The sequence below is a fragment of the Monodon monoceros genome, unplaced genomic scaffold (assembly GCF_005190385.1).
Source record: "Monodon monoceros isolate NGI ecotype Baffin Bay Population unplaced genomic scaffold, NGI_Narwhal_1 Super_Scaffold_15, whole genome shotgun sequence".
In the NCBI taxonomy this organism is placed as follows: domain Eukaryota; kingdom Metazoa; phylum Chordata; class Mammalia; order Artiodactyla; family Monodontidae; genus Monodon; species Monodon monoceros.
Window position 1 is genome coordinate 15,733,882 of NW_021703771.1, and position 22,209 is coordinate 15,756,090.

The window sequence follows — 22,209 nt, forward strand, 5'->3', positions numbered from 1 at the left end:
AAATTGAGTTTTGTTGATGAATATTGGTGTGTTTTTGTTATAGCAGTTCCAAAAAATCAAAAGAAGAGAATCAAATTACCAGGTGTCTAAATGCTGCACTGTAATTGTATTGATTTTTTGAGGCACAAGATACAAAATTATCTTCTTTGAAACTTTCCACTGTATACAGCCTTTTAAAGAGTTTCTTGGGAGGAAGTTAAGGAGAAGTTTCCCAATTCTCCCCAAACCTCATAGTGTATCAGGATGGATGTGAGCATTTCATGTTGCCATCTGCTCACATCCTTAGTAAGAAATTGTCCCTCGTACTTAGCTGTTTTGATGGATTAGGAGAGACAAGAATGTTCTCTATTTAGTTAAAATGGTTTTCTCTCATATGGAAAAAGAGGCAATTTTATATACTATTTTTGTGTCAGAAGGCTTTTCAGCAGAGATCATATAAATTCATATTAGTAGCATTTCGTACAGCTGCATGAGATTTGATCCCCACTGTATTCAACATTCTATGACAAGTGAATGGTGAAGAGTCATCATTTTATTGTGCTTCTTTCTTAGAGTATGTGTGGATAAAACTGAGTAACTGTTGGTAAGTTATTGGCAGGGTGAAATCCAACCATGCTTTAAAAATCCATGCTGGGAATTCCCAGGTGGTCCAGTGGTTAGGACTCTGTGCTTTCATTGCTCTGGCCAGGTTTGATCCCTGGTCGGGGAACAAAGATCCCGCAAGCTAGAACTAAGAAAAAAAAAGAAAAAAAAAAACACGCTATAAAGATTAAAAGGTTCTCCTACAATCTAGCTTCCTTTTAGACTACATGTTGAGTTCCTTTTAGGGAAAATAACAATGAGGAATGGACATTAAAATCTGGGATCTTCCATTTGTCATCCTGGACGTTTTGACTTGTTTTCTTGACTGTTTTCTGGTGGAGAGCTTCTAGAATTGATGTCTTAAGGCGAGTGGTCTGTGACTTTGCCTCATTTTGCTGATATAAAATGCCGCTTGGGTGTGACAGTATGAAATGTATGCCTAGATAGGAAACCAAAACTCCTGTACTATGGGTCCTGTTAATATCAGCTGTGGAGCAAAAACAAGGACAATTGATTCTTGATTAGATGACATGATTTGAGTCATGCATAGGATGCTTCACGCAAATTTACTTTTCCATTATCACGTCATTGACAGGGCCGGCTGATCGTTCTTTATGTCAGGATACTTACTAATATCACTGAAGAATGAGCAACAGCATTTGCAACAGTATTTCTCACAACCTTATTGCTATAATTTGGAAAGGTAGGGGAAAAAAACACTGACACCACCAGTAAGAATGCTGACTATGTCCCAGTCCAGATATACTTTCCACCCTTCTCCACCCGACTCTTTTCCCAGGGCAGCAGCTGAGCTCTCTGGACTCTACATCAGCTTATTCTCTTGCTCTTTGATATCTGGTTGGGTTTGGCCAATGGTAAGCAGAATCAAGAATTTGGAAGGCAGGAACAGAGAGAAATTGGAGTGCTGATTTCACAGGCCTCTGTCGGACTTGGGTTGGGAGCGGCTGTGTGCCCCACTAAAGCTCCCATCTGGAGAACCTCTCCGATGGCTGCAGCTCTCCAGATTCTGGTAACCATTCTTCCCCTTCCCTCTTCAGGCTGGTGTGGTAATGGCTCCTGGGTACTTTGCCGTCCCTTCTTGGTGTCCCTGGCCCTGTCCACACCCTTGCAAATCATCTCTATTAATTCCTGTCAGTGTGTCAGTTCAGTCGTTCACCTGTTTCCTGTCAGGACCCCAACTGGTACAATACGGGAATGACTATAAATATTTTAATACAGCCATATGATGACTATTATGTAATAATTAAACATCATTTTTTAACATCTTTATTCGAGTATAATTGCTTTACAATGGTGTGTTAGTTTCTGCTTTATAACAAAGTGAATCAGTTATACATATACATATATCCCCATATCTCTTCCCTCTTGCATCTCTCTCCCTCCCACCATCCCAATCCCACACCTCTAGGGGGTCACAAAGCAATGAGCTATCTCCCTGTGCTATGCGGCTGCTTCCCACTAGCTATCTATTTTACGTTTGGTAGTGTATATATGTCCATGCCGCTCTCTCACTTTGTCCCAGCTTACCCTTCCCCCTCCCCGTATCCTCAAGTCCATTCTCTAGTAGGTCTGCATCTTTATTCCCATCTTGACTCTAGGTTCTTCTGATCATTTTTTTCTTTTCTTTTTTTTTTTTTTTTAGATTCCATATATATGTGTTAGCATACGGTATTTGTTTTTCTCTTTCTGACTTACTTCACTCTGTATGACAGACTCTAGGTCTATCCACCTCACTACAAATAACTCAATTTCGTTTCTTTTTATGGCTGAGTAATATTCCATTGTATATATGTGCCACATCTTCTTTATCCATTCATCTGTTGATGGACACTTAGGTGGCTTCCATGTCCTGGCTATTGTAAATAGAGCTGCAACGAACATTTTGGTACATGACTCTTTTTGAATTATGGTTTTCTCAGGGTATATGCCCAGTATTGGGATTGCTGAGTCATATGGTACTTCTATTTTTAGTTTTTTAAGGAACCTCCATACTGTTCTCCATAGTGGCTGTATCAATTTACGTTCCCACCAACAGTGCAAGAGGGTTCCCTTTTCTCCACACCTTCTCCATCATTTATTGTTTGTAGATTTTTTGATGATGGCCATTCTGACCAGTGTGAGATGATATCTCATTGTAGTTTTGATTTGCATTTCTCTAATGATTAATGATGTTGAGCATTCTTTCATGTGTTTGTTGGCAATCTGTATATCTTCTTTGGAGAAATGTCTATTTAGGTCTTCTCTCCAATTTTTGATTGGGTTATTTTTTTTTTTGATATTGAGCTGCATGAGCTGCTTGTAAATTTTGGAGATTAATCCTTTGTCAGTTGCTTCATTTGCAAATATTTTCTCCCATTCTGAGGGTTGTCTTTTCATCTTGTTTATGGTTTCCTTTGCTGTGCAAAAGCTTTGAAGTTTCATTGGGTCCTATTTGTTTATTTTTGTTCTTATTTCCATTTCTCTAGGTGGTGGGCCAAAAAGGATCTTGCTGTGATTTATGTCATAGAGTGTTCTGCCTATGATTTCCTCTAAGAGTTTGATAGTGTCTGGCCTTACATTTAGGTCTTTAATCCGTTTTGAGTTTATAAACATCCTTTTTACAAATAATACTTTATCTCATGAGAAACCGCTCAGAATGCAATTTTAGAAAGGGTATAAAATGATAGCAAGAGTATGATCTCAATTTTGAAAAGAGAAAGTGTATGGGGTGTTCATGTGTATAAGCAAACATTTAAAAGAAAAGATTGGAAGAAAATATATTGAACTATTAATTAAGGACTTGTTTAATTGACAAATTTTAGAAACGTTTAGAATATTTTCTTATATATACTTTTCTTTGTTTTCCAAATTACCCATCATGAGGTTACATTACTTTATAGTCAAATTCAAAAACAAGCTCTTACTTATATAAATATATATGTCGGTCTATATATGTGTTATATACACATTTTCTTCATCTAACACACGAATGTAGGTATAGTATAAGACATGCATACCATTGTCTTTAAAGTAAATTTTACCTAGTAAAATTATTTTTATTGTCTTACAATGCCATATGGTTTCTAAACACAAAACTATCAGAGGAAGCTGGATGAAAAATATCATTGATATTAAGTGAAGATTTTACAGAAGGAAGAAATTACATAAAATTCTATAAAATTGAAATCTTTCAAGACTTGAAATACAAGGCAATCCTTATCAAAATAGAATAATAATTATTAAAGTAATAACAATAATGATTCCTACCATTTCTATAGTACTTTTCATTTCCAAATCCTTTGTGCATACAGTAGTCCATTTTCTTTTCCTAATAACCCAAGGAGAGTTTTGTGACCACACTTCTCTGCCCAGGAAAATTTTAGCAACATGCGGCATTCTGAATTACTGTCTGGAATCCACTTGCACATGTCTGTTTACAGAGCTGACTAAATGTGATTTAAAGTTACAGGCTATGGTAAACTGAATACTGTTCAGAAAAACTTTAAGGAGCACTGTGGTATCATTGTTCCAACTATTTCGTAGTCTAATCCATTTTCAGTAAGACAGGAGATTTCATTCATTGCTGCACATTGAAAGAGTAAGAAATCAAATAATTAGGACTAAGTAAGGACTGGAAAAGAAATCAGAAAATGAGAGAATAAAAGATAAGGCAAGAGCTAGTCATCATGACCTGCTTAATGTGATGCTGATTGCTTGGATTTAACTATCGTATGATCAGTGATCTAAATGACAACAAGCAGAACAGATTTCTTTTCCCCCCAGGTTTGGTTTTGTTTTGATTTTTAATCTAAAGTTTTATTTCAAGGTCAGTTTATCATAAGGTATGACGAAATAGAATACTCTGCCCTGGGCAACTGATGAGGGCGATTTCGGAAGAGAATACCTGACAGTTTGTCCAGCTCACTTGGTCTTACCCACTTCTCTATATGTATCTGGTCCTAGTCTTTAAATTTTGTCTCAATAAAATAGATATTCATTGTAAAGAGTAAACAGTAAAACATCTGGATTAAGTAAAAAAGTAAAAACTTTCTCATTTCCCCACACCAAACCTACTCCTCTGGTGTAACTGCTATTAAAAAATAGTTTCATGTATATCACTCCACATGGTTTTATGTGGGCATCTGTGTGTGCATCTGTGTGTGTGTTCCTGTGTTCCTTTTCATAAAAATCGATCATACTATTCATACAGTTCTTTAATCTGGGTTTTTAAAACTTTAAATATAAAAGATAGACATCTTTGCTTATTAGAACATGCGAATCTACTTAATTTTCTTTCCTACCAAATTTATCTATCCTTTTATTTTATTATTTCTTAGTTGAAGTATAGCTGCTGTACAATATTATATGTTACAGGTGTACAATATAGTGATTCACAACTTTTAAGGTTATGCCCCATTTATAGTTATTATAAAATTCTGGCTACATTCCCCATGTCGCACAATACATCCTTGTAGCCTACCTTATACCCAATAATTTGTACCTCCCCCTCCCCTACCTCTCTATTATGCTCCACCCCCCGCACTGGTAACCACTAGTTTGTTCTCTTTATCTGTGAGTCTGTGTCTTTTGTGTTATAGTCACTAGTCTGTTGTATTTTTTAGATTCCACATACAGGTGATAACATACAGTATTTGTCTTTCTCTGTCTGACTTATTTCACTTAGCATAATGCCCTCCGAGTCCATCCCTGTTGCTGCAGATGGCAAAATTTCACTCTTTTTTGTGGCTGAGTAGTATTCCATTTTACATACAGATAAAGAGATGAATGGATACATACATCTATCATTTTAAATTGCCTAAACATACATAAATACATTCTTGTTGTAAAATCTATTTCAATTTTCACTGCTATCTATTCAGGACTTACAGGACGGAAGGTCTTATCATCAGACTCCACCCTGTGACCCACCCAAGTTTTCCCTCCTTTTTCTGCTCCTGCCTCTGCTTCCTCTGCCCACTGTATATCACACTTCAGCACAGTGGGCAAGTACAAAGGTATGGCATGACTAACCCTGAAGGGGATGGATTTCTGGGCAGGAGCAATGCACTGCTCAGGCTAGATCTCAGCCACAGTGCCATGTTATGATGTTTGACTGGCAAAGATATGAAGACATCTGAGGGCTGCCCCACCTCCTACCATTGCATCCTCGTTCATTTTTCTCCTCACCACCATCTCTCATCAAAATCACACCCGGAGCTAGAGCAAACTCTTTAGTTAGAACCCTTAACCATGGAAAAGTTATGACTGCACTTCTCCATCATGCAACTAAAAACAAAGCAAAAATAAATATATTTTTTTTCTGCATTTGTAAAGTTTGTAATACTTGTCTGCTTTTTAAAAGTTTTGTGATTTATTTTTCACTCTAAAGAAATGCCCTTTTTATATCTAATTTTATATATACTTATATCTAACACATTTTTATATCTAATTTTGTGTTCATGGTTTTGTCTTCTCGTCTTTAAAGAAACCCCAAGAACTCCATAAAACCTGGATATGTCTCTGACTATTATTTTTCTTATACCTGTACATATTTTGTAAGTCTTTCCAGATATATTGAATATTTACTACAAGTGATAAGATTTTTCAAAAGAAAGGGAAAGCAAAGATTTTTGCCTTAGAAAAAATCCTGATCTGCTGTTCAATTCCAGTTCCAGCTTTAGGTTTACATGTTCCTCCTGGTGCCTCAGTTCCTTTCTTAATACTTAATTCTAGTATCTGTGTTTCTATCTTATTTCTCCTTCTCACTCTTCACCTATTATTCCACCACACCTTCCAGCACACAGTCCTCCTTCATCTATTCCCTAAGTCCTGATTTTCTTTTCCTCTAGAAAAGCATCGTTCATTAAAATTGTATTCTTACTTGTTTCTGAAACCTAGGCTGCTGCTTGATTCCCCAGACACTTTGTTGCCGCCTGGATCCCTCTGTTGCCTTCTTGCAACATTACACCCATCACCTTCCAGGACTGACTGGATGCCTCTGGCAGGATGTCCCTGACCCCAGCTCTTCACTCTATTGCCCACTGCCAAGCACTTGCCTTACCACTAGTCTCGCCCCAGGCCAGTTCCTGAGATGTTTATGGGACCATGCCTGTGTCTGACCTGGTCTTGGGGAGACTACCAGTCCCTTCCCAGAGACAGTAAGTACAATGGAGAGGTTACTTGCCTCTCTCCTACTGGCCTTATTTTCCATGAATACTAGTGGGATCATCCGCTTTCTCAGGCTCCAAACCCAGAGTCCACTTTGATGTTGCCTTCTCTTTTGCTTCCTATATCCAGACTAATCTTGCCAACTCTTCATTTTTCCTTCCATTCAGTTTTTTTCTCTACTTCCATCATTTGTTTTCGAACATTTCTTGACAACAACATAATGATGATCATTATTTATATTATCAGTTTCTCTGGTCCAGACACTGTGCTAAGTGTTTTGCCTTTATATTTCGCTTAATTGTCACAAAAACATGATGAGAAAGATGCTATTATGATCCATTTTTAGATTTATTTTTGTATGAGAAATTTAGCTTTAGAGATATAAACGGCAGAGCCAAACATCAAATTCAGGATATTTGGCAAGAGTATCCTAACTGCAACTAAGTCACTCCACTATTTGCCTGATCTGCCTAAACTATCACTTCCATATTTCTACATACTAACTTCTCAGTGGCTTTCCAGTGTGGACAGGATAAAGTCCAAACTTCATTACATTAACCTTAGAGCTCAACTCTTTTTGTATACTCATGCCCTCCTCCTTTATCTAACCTTATTAAATTCCCACCTGTCCTTCAAAGAATTTCTCAGTTCTCATGTTCTCTGAGGCCATTCCCAAGTCCCCAACCCATAACCATCTCTTCAGTTTCTTAACAATAATTGTCATATGCTACTTTATATGGTTATTTATTATTTATTTATTTTTGCTTCTTCATATGATCATTTTTATTCCTCCCCATTTAGTCTGAAACATCTCTAAAGGCAAATATAAGGGTCTTAACATATCATTTTATTCTTCACAACATTTACAGAAACATCTATCATATAGTAGGAACTCAACAATTAAGTGTTCATTGATTTGCTGAATTTCCTACAGTAGACTGCTGGGTCTTATTTTAGTAATTCACAACAGTGATATATAAATTAATTTGAAAAGTTTTTAAATGTGGTCTTCTGGCACATTTCCCCCACAACAGACAACACTTCAGTGATGTCTCTCACACGGAGCTAATCACACCCACGCCCCCAAGGCCACTCAAAAAGACAGTCTAACACAAGAGACTGAGTCATAGCATCAGGTGTTCTGACGTTCCCAGACATTTTTGTCACCATTTCTTCCAGAGCAAATTGAAACTATTATTGAAAAGGAGCAACAGATTAAAAGAAGATGAGAAGTGAAATGAACCTGAAAGCAACCCAAAGGGTCAATTTTAAGGATGCTAAGCAAACCCATTGCCTTGCTTCGAGTAGCTTTCAGCCTCCAAAAGACTTCTGGAAGGTTCAGTCACGAGAAACCAGGACTACGCAAAGAGACAGGAGACAGCTAAAGTGGCCAGGAGCTGTGTCATCAACACCATTTCCTAACTCTTGTCACACATCGTGGCAAAGGCAGTCATACCTCCTTTTCAGGGATACCAAGAGATTGATGGGGGTAGGCGGTTGGCCCTGGGAATTTCCGTCAGTGATCCTGTAGCTACACCAATAAAACAATCTCTAGAAAGTTGATGCTGTCTCAGACTTAAGCAGTGTGAATATAAGCATCTTTAGAAAGCTCTGCTATTCTTATTGACTTAAAACATACATATGAAGTGAAAGCACTGCTTGCTATGCAAATTCAGCTTCCAGATCAGTCCACAATTTACCTTCCAGCCATTTTGTTGTCATTGAACCTGTTCTGTACTGAATTCTGGAGGGCCTCCATGGATAGGCAAATTTGTTGCCATCGATATCACTTCCCTTGCCATCCCTCTGGAGGAGGTAACATATTCAGTTTCTAAAAATTGCATCCTTTGGGAATCACCGAGCTCCTTCGAGACCACTGTTCCATCACCATCATTGACCATCCCTCCTGTATGTAAGCTCACATCATCTAGATTTCCATCTCTCTCCATTTCCCTGTCAACTCCTTCAGGTCACCTCAACACAGTCCCAGAACACTGACTTACCATTTTCTTTTCTACTCTGTGCCTTATACCTTCTAATATAAACAATGGCCCAACCAATAACCTACTCTCCTCAATTGCAATGACTTTTATTTCCATTTCTGTTAAAAAAAAAATTATGGCCACCTGGAGCTTCTTTACTTTTTAATTCTTACCTCAAAAGTTTATTTGTCTGTCCATAGCTTTCTACACTGGCTCCCACTCCTATGTTCTATATTGTCTTAGGGTTCTCCAGGGAAGTAGAATCAATAGAATGTGTGGACGGACAGCTAGCTGGCTAGCTAGATCTATTTTAAGGAATTGACTCATGCAGTTTTGGAGGGTGGCAAATCCACAGTCTGAAGAGTAGGTGTCTTAGTCCATTTAAGTTGCTGTAACAAGATATCATGGACTGGGTAACTTATAAACAACAGAAATGTCTACAGATAACCCAATTTCATTCCTTTTTATGGCTGAGTAATATTCCATTGTATATACGTACCATATTTTCTGAAGTAAGTCAGAAAGAGAAAAGCAAATATTGTATATTAATGCATATTATGTGGAATCTAGAAAAATGGTACAGATGAACCTATTTGCAGGGGAGGAATAGAGATGCAGACATAGAGAACAGACCTGTGGACACAGAGGGGAAGGGGAGGGTGGGACCAACTGAGAGGTTAGGATTGACATATATACATTACCATGTGTAAAATAGATAGCTAGTGGGAACCTGCTCTATAGCACAGGGAGCTCAGCTCAGAACTCAGTGCTCTGTGATGACCTAGATGTGTATGATGGGGGGGCAGGGGTGGGGTGGGCGGGAGGTCCAAGAGGGAGGGGATATATGTATACATACAGCTGATTCACTTTGTTGTACAACAGAACCTAACACAACATTGTAAAGCAACTATACTCCAATTTAAAAAAATATAAAGTTAAAAAAATAATAAAATATGTGCAGTTGAAATAAAAAAACAGAAATTTATTTCTTGTAGTTCTGGAGGCTGGGAAGTCCAAGATCAAGGTGCCAGCATGGTGGCATTCTTGTGAAAGCCCTCTTGTTCGTGGCTGGTGCCTTCTTACTGTGTCCTCACATAGTAGATGGGGCTAGGAATCTCTGTGGGGTCTCTTTTATAAAGCACTAACCCCATCCATAAGGGCTCCATCCTCATGATTTAAGCACCTCCCAAAGTCCCCACCTACTAATACCATCATCTTTGGGGATTAGGATGTCAACATATAAATTTGGGAGGTTCACAAACATTCAGACCGTAGCAGTAGGACAGCAGTTTGCTAGCAGAATTCCCTCCCCATTAGGGGAGGTCCATCTTTTTCTTAAGGCCTTCACCTAATTGGATGAGACCCTTCCGTATTATTATTATGGAGGGCAATCCACTTTACTCAGAGTCTACTGACTTAAATGTTTAATGCCAAACAAAAATATATCTGCACAGAAGCATCTAGAATAATGTTTGGCCAAATATCTGCCTGCCATGGCTTAGCCAAGTTAACACATAAAAGCAACCATCTCACACATACCAGAGTCTGCTCTTTGAACTTACCAAGGCTTCTGGTGGCCCAAGAGCTCCTGTTGATCGGTTCCTTTCCAGCTTTACTCCTTTCTCTTTCTTGGCTGCACGTGTCTACTTTGTGATTACTCTCAAGACCCTTTCCTCAGGCTTTCTGTCTTTTCTGCTCCACGTTAACTCCCCATCTTTGCTACCATCACTTACTCATATTCACCTCCACTCCAACCACACCAAACAACTCACCCCTCCAAGCATGCACCCTGAACTTCACACCATTCATTGCCTGTAATGCCTGTTTACCATAACCAGTCATTCTCATTCAGCTGAGAGATCTCAGCAGAGACATCAGCAAACCCCCATTCTCCCTTCCCAGGCACCATTTATGCCTCCCTCTCTTAAACAGCCTTGGATCTGTATTCACACTGCCAGTAACGTTGCTGTTCTCATTACTAAATTCTGAGCCTCATCTGGATGTTGATTTCAACTTCATAATAAATTTGTGAGCAAACATATCTATCTTTAGGAAAGGCAATTGTACTTTTGTAAACTTAGGCAAGTTAAGTAAATTCTATTGGCTCCATTTCTCCATCTCTTTATTAGATACAAATAATAACAATACCTACCTTGCAGAGCCATTGTGAGGAGTAAATGAGATTGTAAATCTAAAGTATGTAGAACAATACCTGGGATCTAGTGTGCGCTGGATGCATGGGAGCTATTATTGCTGTAACTAGAACCATCAGGTGTTTCCAATAACTTTCAGCAGGGGTATGCTGGGGCCAACTCATTTGATAATATTTTCAGGAATTTAGAGATCCAGTTGTTAAACATGCCTATCATTAAAAATTAAATATTATAAACTTAGAATTCAATAAACTGTATAAAAAATAAAGGTCATTAATACTCAAAATTCATCACATCCCACTTATTTTATTCTACTTTAATATTATTTACGCTCTTACGGTTATGTAACTCCATTGTAGCAACATGGTGGACATGCCATGGGATGGTGTGCTGATGTGCATCTCTTCCCAATTCCCTTTCAGGGATGCCATGTCGGTAGCTTGAAAAGGGTCAAGATAGCAATGTTTCACCACAGAAAGTATCTAACACTACAAATCAGGCCCTCATTTATTGTGTATTGATTGTTTAGGCTAAAAGTAATGGAGAAAACGTTAATAATGCAAATTACGCTTCACAGCGTGTTGTATCGAGTGCCAAAGTGAAAGAGTTTCAATTTAATGAAATACAACTTTTGTACTAGGGTTACATCTAGTGCAATGATAAATCATATATCAGATTTCATAACAAAAGATTTATTGGGAAAGAGGTAGCAGGTTGGAATGTAACTTTTGTCAAATCATGGTTGAATTGCATACAAGAAGAGTTCTATAAAAACTAACAGAAGCATTCTGTGGGAATCAACTGGATATGTGGAATTTACAGAGCACTGTATATTTTATTATTATTTATAAATAGTGTACTATACATTCTTTATATATGTAAAATTTATAATAAATTTATGTACATATGTACACATATACACACACTTTTTTTTTTCCTAGGAGCCTTTTTGTGAAACTTTTACCAGCACACTGCTGCCTTCAGATTTTCTTACCAGCCAAAGGGTATAAAAAGATAAAAATAGTTTTACCAAGGCTGGAAGTCATAGTGAAAGTAGATGGGGAAAAGGAAAAATGGGTATCACCTTAAGTAAACAATGGAACCATTCAAATGAGAATATTTGAAATTAGTTGTTATTATTATTATTTTTCTTTTTTCGGTATGTGGCCTCTCACTGTTGTGGCCTCTCCTGTTGCGGAGCACAGGCTCTGGACGCACAGGCTCAGCGGCTATGGCTCACGGGCCCAGCCGCTCCGCGGCACATGGGATCTTCCCAGACCGGGGCACGAACCCGTGTCCCCTGCATCGGCGGGCGGACTCTCAACCACTGCGCCACCAGGGAAGCCCTGAAATTAGTTATTATTAAGTAATAGAACTCAGAAGCTTAAAATAATGAGTTTTTGTTTGTTTTTATTGCTTATGAATCTACATTTCAGCTGTGTAGTTCTGACCATCTGATTCAGGTTTGGCTGGACTCATACATGTATTCACAATCAGCTGGGGTGTCAGTGGGACTTAGCTGGTCAAGGATGGCTTCACTCACGTCAGGCGACGGTCTGGCTGTTGGCTGGGGTGATAGGAGTAAATGGGCTGTATGACTCCATCTACCAGTAGGATAGCCCCAGCTTATTTTCATAGCGTCTGGATAAGATTAACATAAGGCCTAGACTCAAAAGTGACATAAACTCACTTCCTCCTCATTCTGTTGGCAAAAGCAAGTCACAAATCTAGCTCAGATTCAGGCAGTAGGGAAATAAAGTCCACCTCTTAATGGTAGTCTGTGAAGTCACATTGCAAAGAGGGTGGATAAAGAGAGGCATGAACAATTGGGGTCAACAATCTACCACAATGTTTTCTGCCATCTCCATACATTCATCTCAGGATAGAGCTGAAATATTATTTACCTTGGTTAAGCCCATGAATGGGGTCAGGCCAGCTGTAATCAAACAAAAATCCTCTTTGTTTTTGGACTCTGGTCCTGTACTTGTTCCCCATTTTCTCAATATTAGCAAAATATCTAGACCTATTCTAGATATGGATAAAATAGCTAGAATTTATAGTCATGATGCCTCCATTCTCACAAAAAGAAGTCCATATAGTGTAAATAAGGAAGTAGAATCAAGTTATACATGAAAAAATTTAAAGAGATTTAGTAGAATTAAGGAAGCCGAATAAAATTTAACATCCCAAACACCAAGAAAAATATGATCAAAATGCTGTGAATTTACAAAGGAGAAGTAGACACTCAAAATAAATATGTAAAGGGAACAAAACGTAAGGGGAAAAAATGTATTGCTTTATTTCCAGATAGAAACCCTAAGGTTAGAAAGGAACTACTCTGTGATAAAACCTTTTCTCTCCCTTGAATGCCCTTATCAAAATTTGTAGATTATATATTTATTGGCTGGTGGTTTTGTTGATTTCTGTACACTTGGTACCTAACATAATATCTGGCTCTGTAAACACTTAAATATTGAAGTAAGACCTAGATGAATGAGATGAAAATTATATTCATAGAAAAATTAAAAACATGTATCCATTTCAGTAACATTTTCCTTTTAAGAATCACTTCCTACATAGTCTTCAAAAGTCAGACAGTAGAAAGAAAGGGCCCCTCCTAAATATTGGGAAACATTTGAAGATGACCATAGTTCTCTTCTTTGGGACGCTGCAGAAGAATTCCAGAACTGTACTAACCTTCACATCTACTGAAACTAATCAGCCTTGTTCCTTCTGCACAGCAGTGTAATCTGAAAAAATAATACTCATGCATCTGTTTATAATGCTGTTATATGCAGATCACACTCACCAATTTGGTTCTCAATCACAGTAGTGACTATCTCTCAAGTATTTAGTCAATCATATAAAATAATCCTGCCCACTGATTCAGAATAGAATTAGGGAAGAAAGGAGAAAGATGAAATTTTAATATTCATAGAGTGATTAAATGCAGGGACCTATCCTGGAGACCGTAAATACATCGTCCCACTGGCTTCTCTAAAACAATTCTTCAGGATAAATAGTATAATCCCCATTTTACAGGTGAGAAATCTGAGGCTCCAAGAGGTCAAATAATTTGGTCATGTTTACAGTTCATAGGTGGCAGATGTGGGATTTGAACTCTAGCATGTCTGTCTGATTCTAAAGCTTTGGTTCATTCCACCTTCTAACTATACAATTTCATCTGCTCTATCTTCCATAATCAAGATGAGTCTGTTTCTGTTTTTAATCTTAATTGGGAAGAAGCTTTATAATTTGTTAGTGGAAACATAGTAGAAAAGAAAAAATAATTCCCAAGCGTCTCCTTCCATTGATGGTGCTTCTGGAAACACTCTCGGCCAAGAGTATGCCATGTTGCAGCCTCAGAAATGAACATTCTCACCAGCTGTGGTTCACGCTAAAGCAGAATGCTGATCCATGACTAAGATAAGCCCCTCTTTCTGCTAATGCAGATCCCAAATCTTGCTTTACCCCTAGTATTATTCGTCCAATTCTGGTTGGCACTGGTCCTTGGCTCCACTCCCAGAATCAGTACATTCTCAAGCCAAACCAGTCTTCTATTTCATATTATGTCTGCTTTTCATGGTGGGAGTCTCAGAGAAAAGGAAACAGATATAGGCTATGTCAACAGAGCATATTGTAGGGTTGGGAGTGAAGTAATTTTAGAGGAAGTTTGAAATTTTGCTAAGTAATAGCAATTATGAAGTTAAAGCACAATTACATGCAACCGCCATACATAATATGAAAGAGAAAGATACTATAAACAAGTGGTAAGAGAAGACAGAGGTGCACATCAGTGTGCACACAGGGCTAAGAAAAAAGCCCTCCAAGGATTAATATAATTTCTTTCAGACTCAAGGCATCTTAATTCCACTCACTCTTCTATTTGACTAAATTGTTTTTATGCTCTATGCTATTCCTAGCCAAGTGCTCTCTAATCCAGTGCGTCTCAAACTCGAGTGCATGAAAATCACCCAGAGAATTTGTTACGAGGCAGATTCTAATCCAGTAGCTTTGGGATGGGGTCTGAGACTCTTCGTTTCTAACAAGCTTGCAGGTGGTGTCTGTGTTGCTGACTTGGAAACGCACTTTGAGTCGCAAGGCTTTTGTCCACAAGACGCTCTCTTGGGGGGTAAGAGGAATAAGAAGATCTAGTATTAGAAAATGAGGTCAAAAAGAACACTTATATTTTACATTTTTCAAAAGTTCTCCACTTTGGACCATGAGCACAGACATTCCATATGAGACTGAGTTCAGAAACCTATTATGCTTGTCTTTTAAAAATAATATTTATTTATTTAGCTGATTTCTGGGATTTGAGAGCAGTTAGTTCCTCAAATGTTAGGTCTGTGTTTATGCAAATGAAAATGAATCTAGACTTTTACTTTCAAGAGTCCAATAAGATGTCCTCCCAAGTTCCTTCTGACTTGACACATATACTTATATCCATATGAATATTTATACATCTATACTATGTGAAACTATATGGCACTTTTTAGCTCCAAATATTTTTCTCCCATTTAACTCTGTTTGTCTCTGTAGAATTAGTATTTTACAACTGAATCAAGTGAATGATGGACTTTCAAGAAATTTTCCATGAATCTAGAAAATTTCCATGAATACATATATGTACAAATTGAGAACCCTTCATTCCTCATACATATATGTACAAATAGTAGAAACATATATGTACAAATTGAGGTAGAAATAAAGATGATAAAAAAAGAGTCCAATAAGATTATTTTTTTCTTATGTGGATGAATTTATGAAGCCACAAAAATAAACATCAATTTCATTCATTTTGTATGGGCGTACATATGTCATCTAAATCAAAATTGTGGCTTTTAAGGTAAAAATACATACAGCACAATTTGGGGATTTCTTTTTGACAAGCAATAATAAGTTTCAGTCTAGCCAGTGATAACCTAGTCTAAGAAAAGGTTTCACCAATATATGAGGGACACAGATTTGCTCCCTCTTTACGGAAGCTTTACACCAGAAAGAAGAAATCCGGAATAAGATTTCTACTTGTAAAACAAAGCAATGTCTTTATCAGTGATGTAGTCACTTTTGATACTCCTTACTTCCCGGTTTAGAAAAGCAAGGCACATAGAGGTTAGTCAACTTGTTCAATGTGGCGCAGTCATCAGCTCCAGAGGAGGCATGAGTGTGAAAGTCACCCACCGACATAGATGCTGGAGTTCCCCACTTCAAACCACACTGTGGGCACACTTAGAGTCTACCCAATGTGGCTTTTCAGTCCTTTGATTTCTTGCCCTCATGCATGTCATTGGTCCCTGTCTTTTATGATGGATATGATGGAATTTTCCCAGGCAGTCTCTAACTCAGTTTGCCAAGGAGATGTTAAGATTTGGGTCCCAGGAAGAATAACTATCCTATTTTTCATCAGTAATTTTTCCCTGATCCACTGGTGTCCATAGTAAAATTCACTTGCTTCTTATCCCACCCCTGCCATCCATAAGGAGGGTTTGAGAAACCTCCAATCTTCCCCTCCCACACCAGCCCACTTCCACTGTTTTCCCGTGGTTACTTCCAGTCCCAACTCATGGAAGCACATGATTCTGTCACTCACCCAGGTCAGTTACTCAGAGTCAAGAAGGAAAGGAAAAGTGAACTGTCTTATATTGGAGAAACTTCTCCCTTTACAACAAAAACATCTGCTCTATCCTTCACAGCTAGAATGATCAAGTAATTTACAGTCTGAATCAGGATACTTTTGAAAATGAAAGGGGCTAGAGTAAAATTAGCCCCAGATTATAAGCATCAGTTGGAACTGTCCTGGGCCCCCGACAGCATATGGCCGCCCTGTCCATGGCTCGCATGGGTCCCTTTGTGGACTGGTCTTGGAGAACACTGGGAAAGGTCTTGAATGCCAGGAGGTTTGGTGGACCCTGAGCGGTTACTATGAGTGAAATGTGGGCTTGAGCTTCTGGAAATTCACCACATTATAACCTTCAGGTTCCAATTGGCTCAATAACTTTTAAGAACTTAAATTATAATGAACACACACAGCGATATACGCAAAGCAGTGGATTGAAGGAAGAGCTAGGACATTTTCTTTTTCGTTTTTTGTTCTTGCTTCCACTTGATTTAAAACCTCTTACTGTTAGATGTAAAACATTTTATGTTTGCTGAGTGCTTACATCAGAAGCCAGTGTTGATCAAGAGAAGAAAACCAGAAAAGTTTATATTTAATTACCTTTGGCTTCCCATCCCCATTCTTTGTTTAAGAGCCAAACTTGTGTTTAATTTATAAAGGAAACAAGGTTTAGAAGTGATTAAATTATGCTAAGTAGGTGTTAAAATGCTTTTAATTGACAACCTTTTTTTTTCTTTTTTTTTTTGTCTGCACCGCGCGGCTTGTGGGATGTTAGTTCCCCGACCAGGGATTGATCCCAGGCCCCCAGCGTGAGAGCAGAGTCCTAACCACTGGACCACCAGGGAATTACCTACAACCCCTTTTAAAATATAAAAGTTCCCCTGTTGAGTGACATCTAATCACCTCAAGGACAATTACAACGACACAGAGGAGTGGGAAGCTGTATGGGTTTAAAGCTGCTTTACGGATTCCACTTCTAAAATATTTCCCTCTACTCCACAAGTCCAATCTTTGCCTCGGGTAGTTTCCCAACTCTTAATCCTCTTCAGTTCAACTGCAGCCCCTGTTATCTTTTGCAAATGCTATTCTGAACCTGTAACTCTAGTTTAGATCCTCTCCAGGACACCCCTTAAAGAAATTCCAAGATCTTAAATCCAATTTACAAATCCCTGCATCCTCTCCACCACCAGCCTTATCACTGAGCAAGTAATTTGCTCTCGTTTGTTGAATGTTTATAACTGAAGATAGAAAAAGATGTGGCCATGCCTCTCCCTCAAAGGAGGGGCTTTGAACGGATGATCACCCTACGAGTGTGAAGATGAACTGAGGCTTCCCAAAGGCTAGTGTGAGAATAACTTTCCGTTTTGTTTTGCTGAACTTGGTGGTAATTGGGGAAGCATCTAGAAGGAACCGAGAGGGGACAGAAAGTGATTCAGTCTAGAAAGCAGGTGGAGGAAGAGGATCTTAGACTGTAGAGAAGAGCTGAAAATTGCAGAAGGCTGGGAACATTGCATGGGAAGGGAAGGGAGAGGCCAAGAATGGAGAAGTTTCTGAACTATTTTTAAATCTCTTTCAGGTTGTAAGAGCTCATTCAAACAAGAGAAGGCTTATGTGTTGTGTCATAGATGTGGTCCCTCTGACTCAGTGATGCCCCATCTCGACTGCAGGTTGAAATAAGGAGGAGCTCTTTAAAATGCTGACACCTAGGATTCATCTCCAGGTGTTCTGCTGTGTCTGCTGTCGGGTGGGGCTGAGACTGTATAGTGTTTAAAAGCCCCAGGTGACTCTTGTGAAGATTCAATGAAATTACGCATATGAATGCACTTTGCACAGCACTTTCTAAAGGTTAGCTCTTATTGATGGGATTACTAAAGCAATAGCCACTGAATTTCAAAGCAAAGCGGAGAAACAGCACAGTGATGGACTCTGCTAGGGCTTAAGCTCAGATCAGAATAAGTCTTTGTACTGAGTCTTGAAGCCAAAGTTAGATAAAGAAGGGGGGTCATGTAACCCAGGAAAAGGAAGAGCATATGAAAAGGCAGAAAGGTGAGAAATAACATATTCTATGCAAAATACATGTTTCATTTTCTGATTGAGTCAACGATTATTTATAGGATACTTAATCCATACTTATTGCACACTTAATCCTTGTTCACTGGGGGCATAAAGATAACTCTCAAGGAATTCACAGTCTGAGGCTGTCTTCCCCTCTACGGTGGTTAAAAGGGTGGGTTGGGGCTTCCCTGGTGGCGCAGTGGTTGAGAGTCCGCTTGCCGATGCAGGGGACGCGGGTTCGCACCCCGGTCCGGGAAGATCCCACATGCCGCGGAGCGGCTGGGCCCGTGAGCCATGGCCGCTGAGCCTGCGCGTCCAGAGCCTGTGCTCCGCAACGGGAGAGGCCACAACAGTGAGAGGCCCGCGTACCAAAAAAAAAAAAACAAAAAACAAAAAACGGTGAGTTGGTCAAATAGTACTTTAAAGGCTCTGTTAGAGGAGCAAGTAGGGGACAGGAATGGCTTCAGACGGTGAAATTCTCATGCTTCAGCTAGCTAACCCAGAGCCAAAGAGATGGATGTCAGGAAGAAGGAACTTAAAATTTCTAGTGTCATCAGGCTTCACAAGACTAAAAGGGGGTAATACATGATGGAGTGTCACATCCAGCCTCTTCCTGGCACACCGCAAAGTACTCTTCAAATCTGAGACAGCATTACCAATACTATTATTACTTATATTGATTCTTCAAAATGAAATGTTAATAAATTGTTGAGAGGAGAAACTTTAAAAAATGCCTAGTAAATATTAATGTCACAGAAACCGATAGAATTCATTTGATATTTAATGTATTGAAATTGAAATATTTATTCAGATCTTCAAATGGGAAGTGACCGAGTTCTCCCAAATTTTAGTAGTTGCCTCAAATCCTTTGTAGAAAGATACATATATTCACAAACATATATACAGCCTTCTCGAAATTGCAGCTCTTCCCAGACATGTTTTTTTCACCAGAATTTCCATTTTCCTAATGTATGAATTAGGAAATGAATGAATGTATGAATCAAGGGCAGATAAATGTATGAATCTTTACTCAGCCCAGGTAGAACCAGGACCAAAGACCAGGCAACCCCTGGGCACTGAGGCTGTTCCATAACAGTCCAAGAATTGACAGCAGAAGTTGGAGGATCAAGGAAGGTCAACTACAGCACATAATAAGTTAATGCAGTGGTTTGCAAATACGGTACTAGGACCAGCTACAACAGCATCTGGTGATAGAAATGCAGATTCTCAGTTCGCACTCAGTATGTACTGAATCAGACATTCTGAGGCTTGGATTCAGCAACCTGTGTTTTAACAAGCCCTCCAGGTGACTTGATGAATGCTAAAATTTCGGAACCAGATTAGTGGTTCCCACTCCTGGCTACTCATTGAATCTATTTAAGGCTAGGACTGCCATAAAAAATACCACAGACTGGGTGGCTTGAATAACAAATACTATTTTCTCACAATTTTGGAGGCTAGAAGTCTGAGGTCAAGGTGTCACCAGGGTGTATTTTTTTCTGAGGCCTCTTTCCTTGGCTTGTAGATGGCTTTCTTCTCCCTGCGTCTTCTTCACATGGTCTTCCCTCTGTGTCTCTGTGTCCTAATTGCCTCTTCTTATAAGAGTATCAGCCATATTAGATTCTGACCCACCCTAATGACCTCATTTTAACTTAATTACCTATTTAAAGACCCGATATTCAAATACAGTCACATTTGAGGTACTGGGTGTTAGGACTTCACCATATGAATTGGGAGTGGGGGGGAGACACAATTCAGCCCATAACAAGGAATTTTAATTTCTAAAAAAAAAAATCAATATTCCCTATGAGACCAACTAAATCTGAATTCCTAGGAGTGAGTCCCGGACACAGTATAAAAGTTCACTTGTGGCTCAAATGTGTAGCCAGGACTAAGAACAAGGCTATAATTGATAAAAGCCCAAAGAGGTGAGCACATGTCATGGGATCTGGTCATCAGTGGTCACCTGATGTGTAGTCAGGCAGGCAGACCAGGCAAAGATGGAGAGTGTTGTGAGGTATCACTCAACCACAGGAAGTCTGGCTTAGGGAAGCATATCCAGCTAAGCCCTGGGGCAAAAGTAGACAGGTTGAGGATTTAAATAATAGGTTTGAGGTCCAGGTGAGAGCCAGTTCACAAGAAAGCAATATCAGAACAGGTGCAAAAGATTAGAACTCAGCAGCGATCTACATAGCTGACTTGACTCTGGGAGCACAGGTGTCTGACCAGGGGGTCCTGGCCAGGAACTTGTCCCCAGGGCTAGAAGATGTAGTTGCAGGGACCCAAGATATGGCAGTGAAGGAAATCAGATGATGCCTGAGGCTTCTACCAGAGTCCTGCCCTTAAATGCCTCCAAACCTCTATTTAGAGGGTTTATAGAAAAAGAAAACAAGACAAACAGCATCAACAATCAAGCCACTGACCTGAAAATATAATGTGTGCATGGACTTCTAATGTTGTATAAAGAGCCATACAATTCTAGTGAATTCCTGGACTTTATTTCCTGTGGATGATACAACGTCTCAGAGTGGTTGATTAAACTTCCAGCCACCTTTGTCAAAGCCAATAATCTCTGCTTTGTTCTCCCTCAGAGAGGAAGCCAATCTTGTTCAAACTGTCATCATTAGCTCCATTTCCAACATTCCAAAATTAAAGGACTGTTGCAAAGAAACAAATGGAATCCAGGAACAACACACGATCTCTTTGAAAGAGCTCACTTCCTCACCCCATCCACTCACCTGGTCCAGAGATGGAAGCATTACAGGGAACCCAGCTGAGTAATAATATTATTGATTCCCTGTTAATCGGATTTTTCTTGAGTTCGCCAACAGTCAAGTGTTTACAATACTTCTCTTTTCAAAACAACTCAAAAGTCGTTCCCAGCAGAGAAGCTAGAAACCAGAAAATCAATAATACAGGAACTGTTACTAAGGATTTTCATCTACCCAGTGAGGAGGATATTTATTTATAGAAAAACTGGCCACTCCAGTTTAGTGTGGTAATAACATGGTACGTCTAGTTCAAAGAGTGCCATGGTTGAACACAGCCTTGTATTATGCCCACTGTAAATGGTCTCTATGAGGAAAAGCCTATAATTTAGAAAGATTTGCCATGAATGATAAAGCCTGGGTCATTGTAACAGATACTTTTTACCAGCTCTATTTGTGGAGAGGGCATGTAAAAAGGAAGGAAAAATGTTAGCTTCAGGAAACCTGAAGGGGAAAGTAAGCCTCATTTGGTTTTACCTACGTGAGAGCTACATGACGCCCAACTTGAACCCTTGATGGTTGAAAACTTATTTCTTGCAAAGGCATAGACCTTTTAAAAATGGAATTTAAAACTTGAATTTAAAAAATTGTTGTACATGTTTTGCTCTCTGAAGAATCATTTCCCCACTGTCCTAATTATACTTTGTCTCTCTTTACCTGCTCCTTGAGCTCTGGGGAAAACTATATATTCTTTCCAACTGCAATTTTATAATAGGGTTTATCATTGAGTGGCAGTCAGGAAACACTGACCCAAAATGTCAAGCTATTTTGCAGAGAACTCCTTGGAGAATTGTTGTGTTGACCTTCTGTGGTGCATCCCATCAGTTTTGTAACTGGGAAAGCAGAAGATGCAAATTGCAGGTGTGGCTTCTCTGAAAATC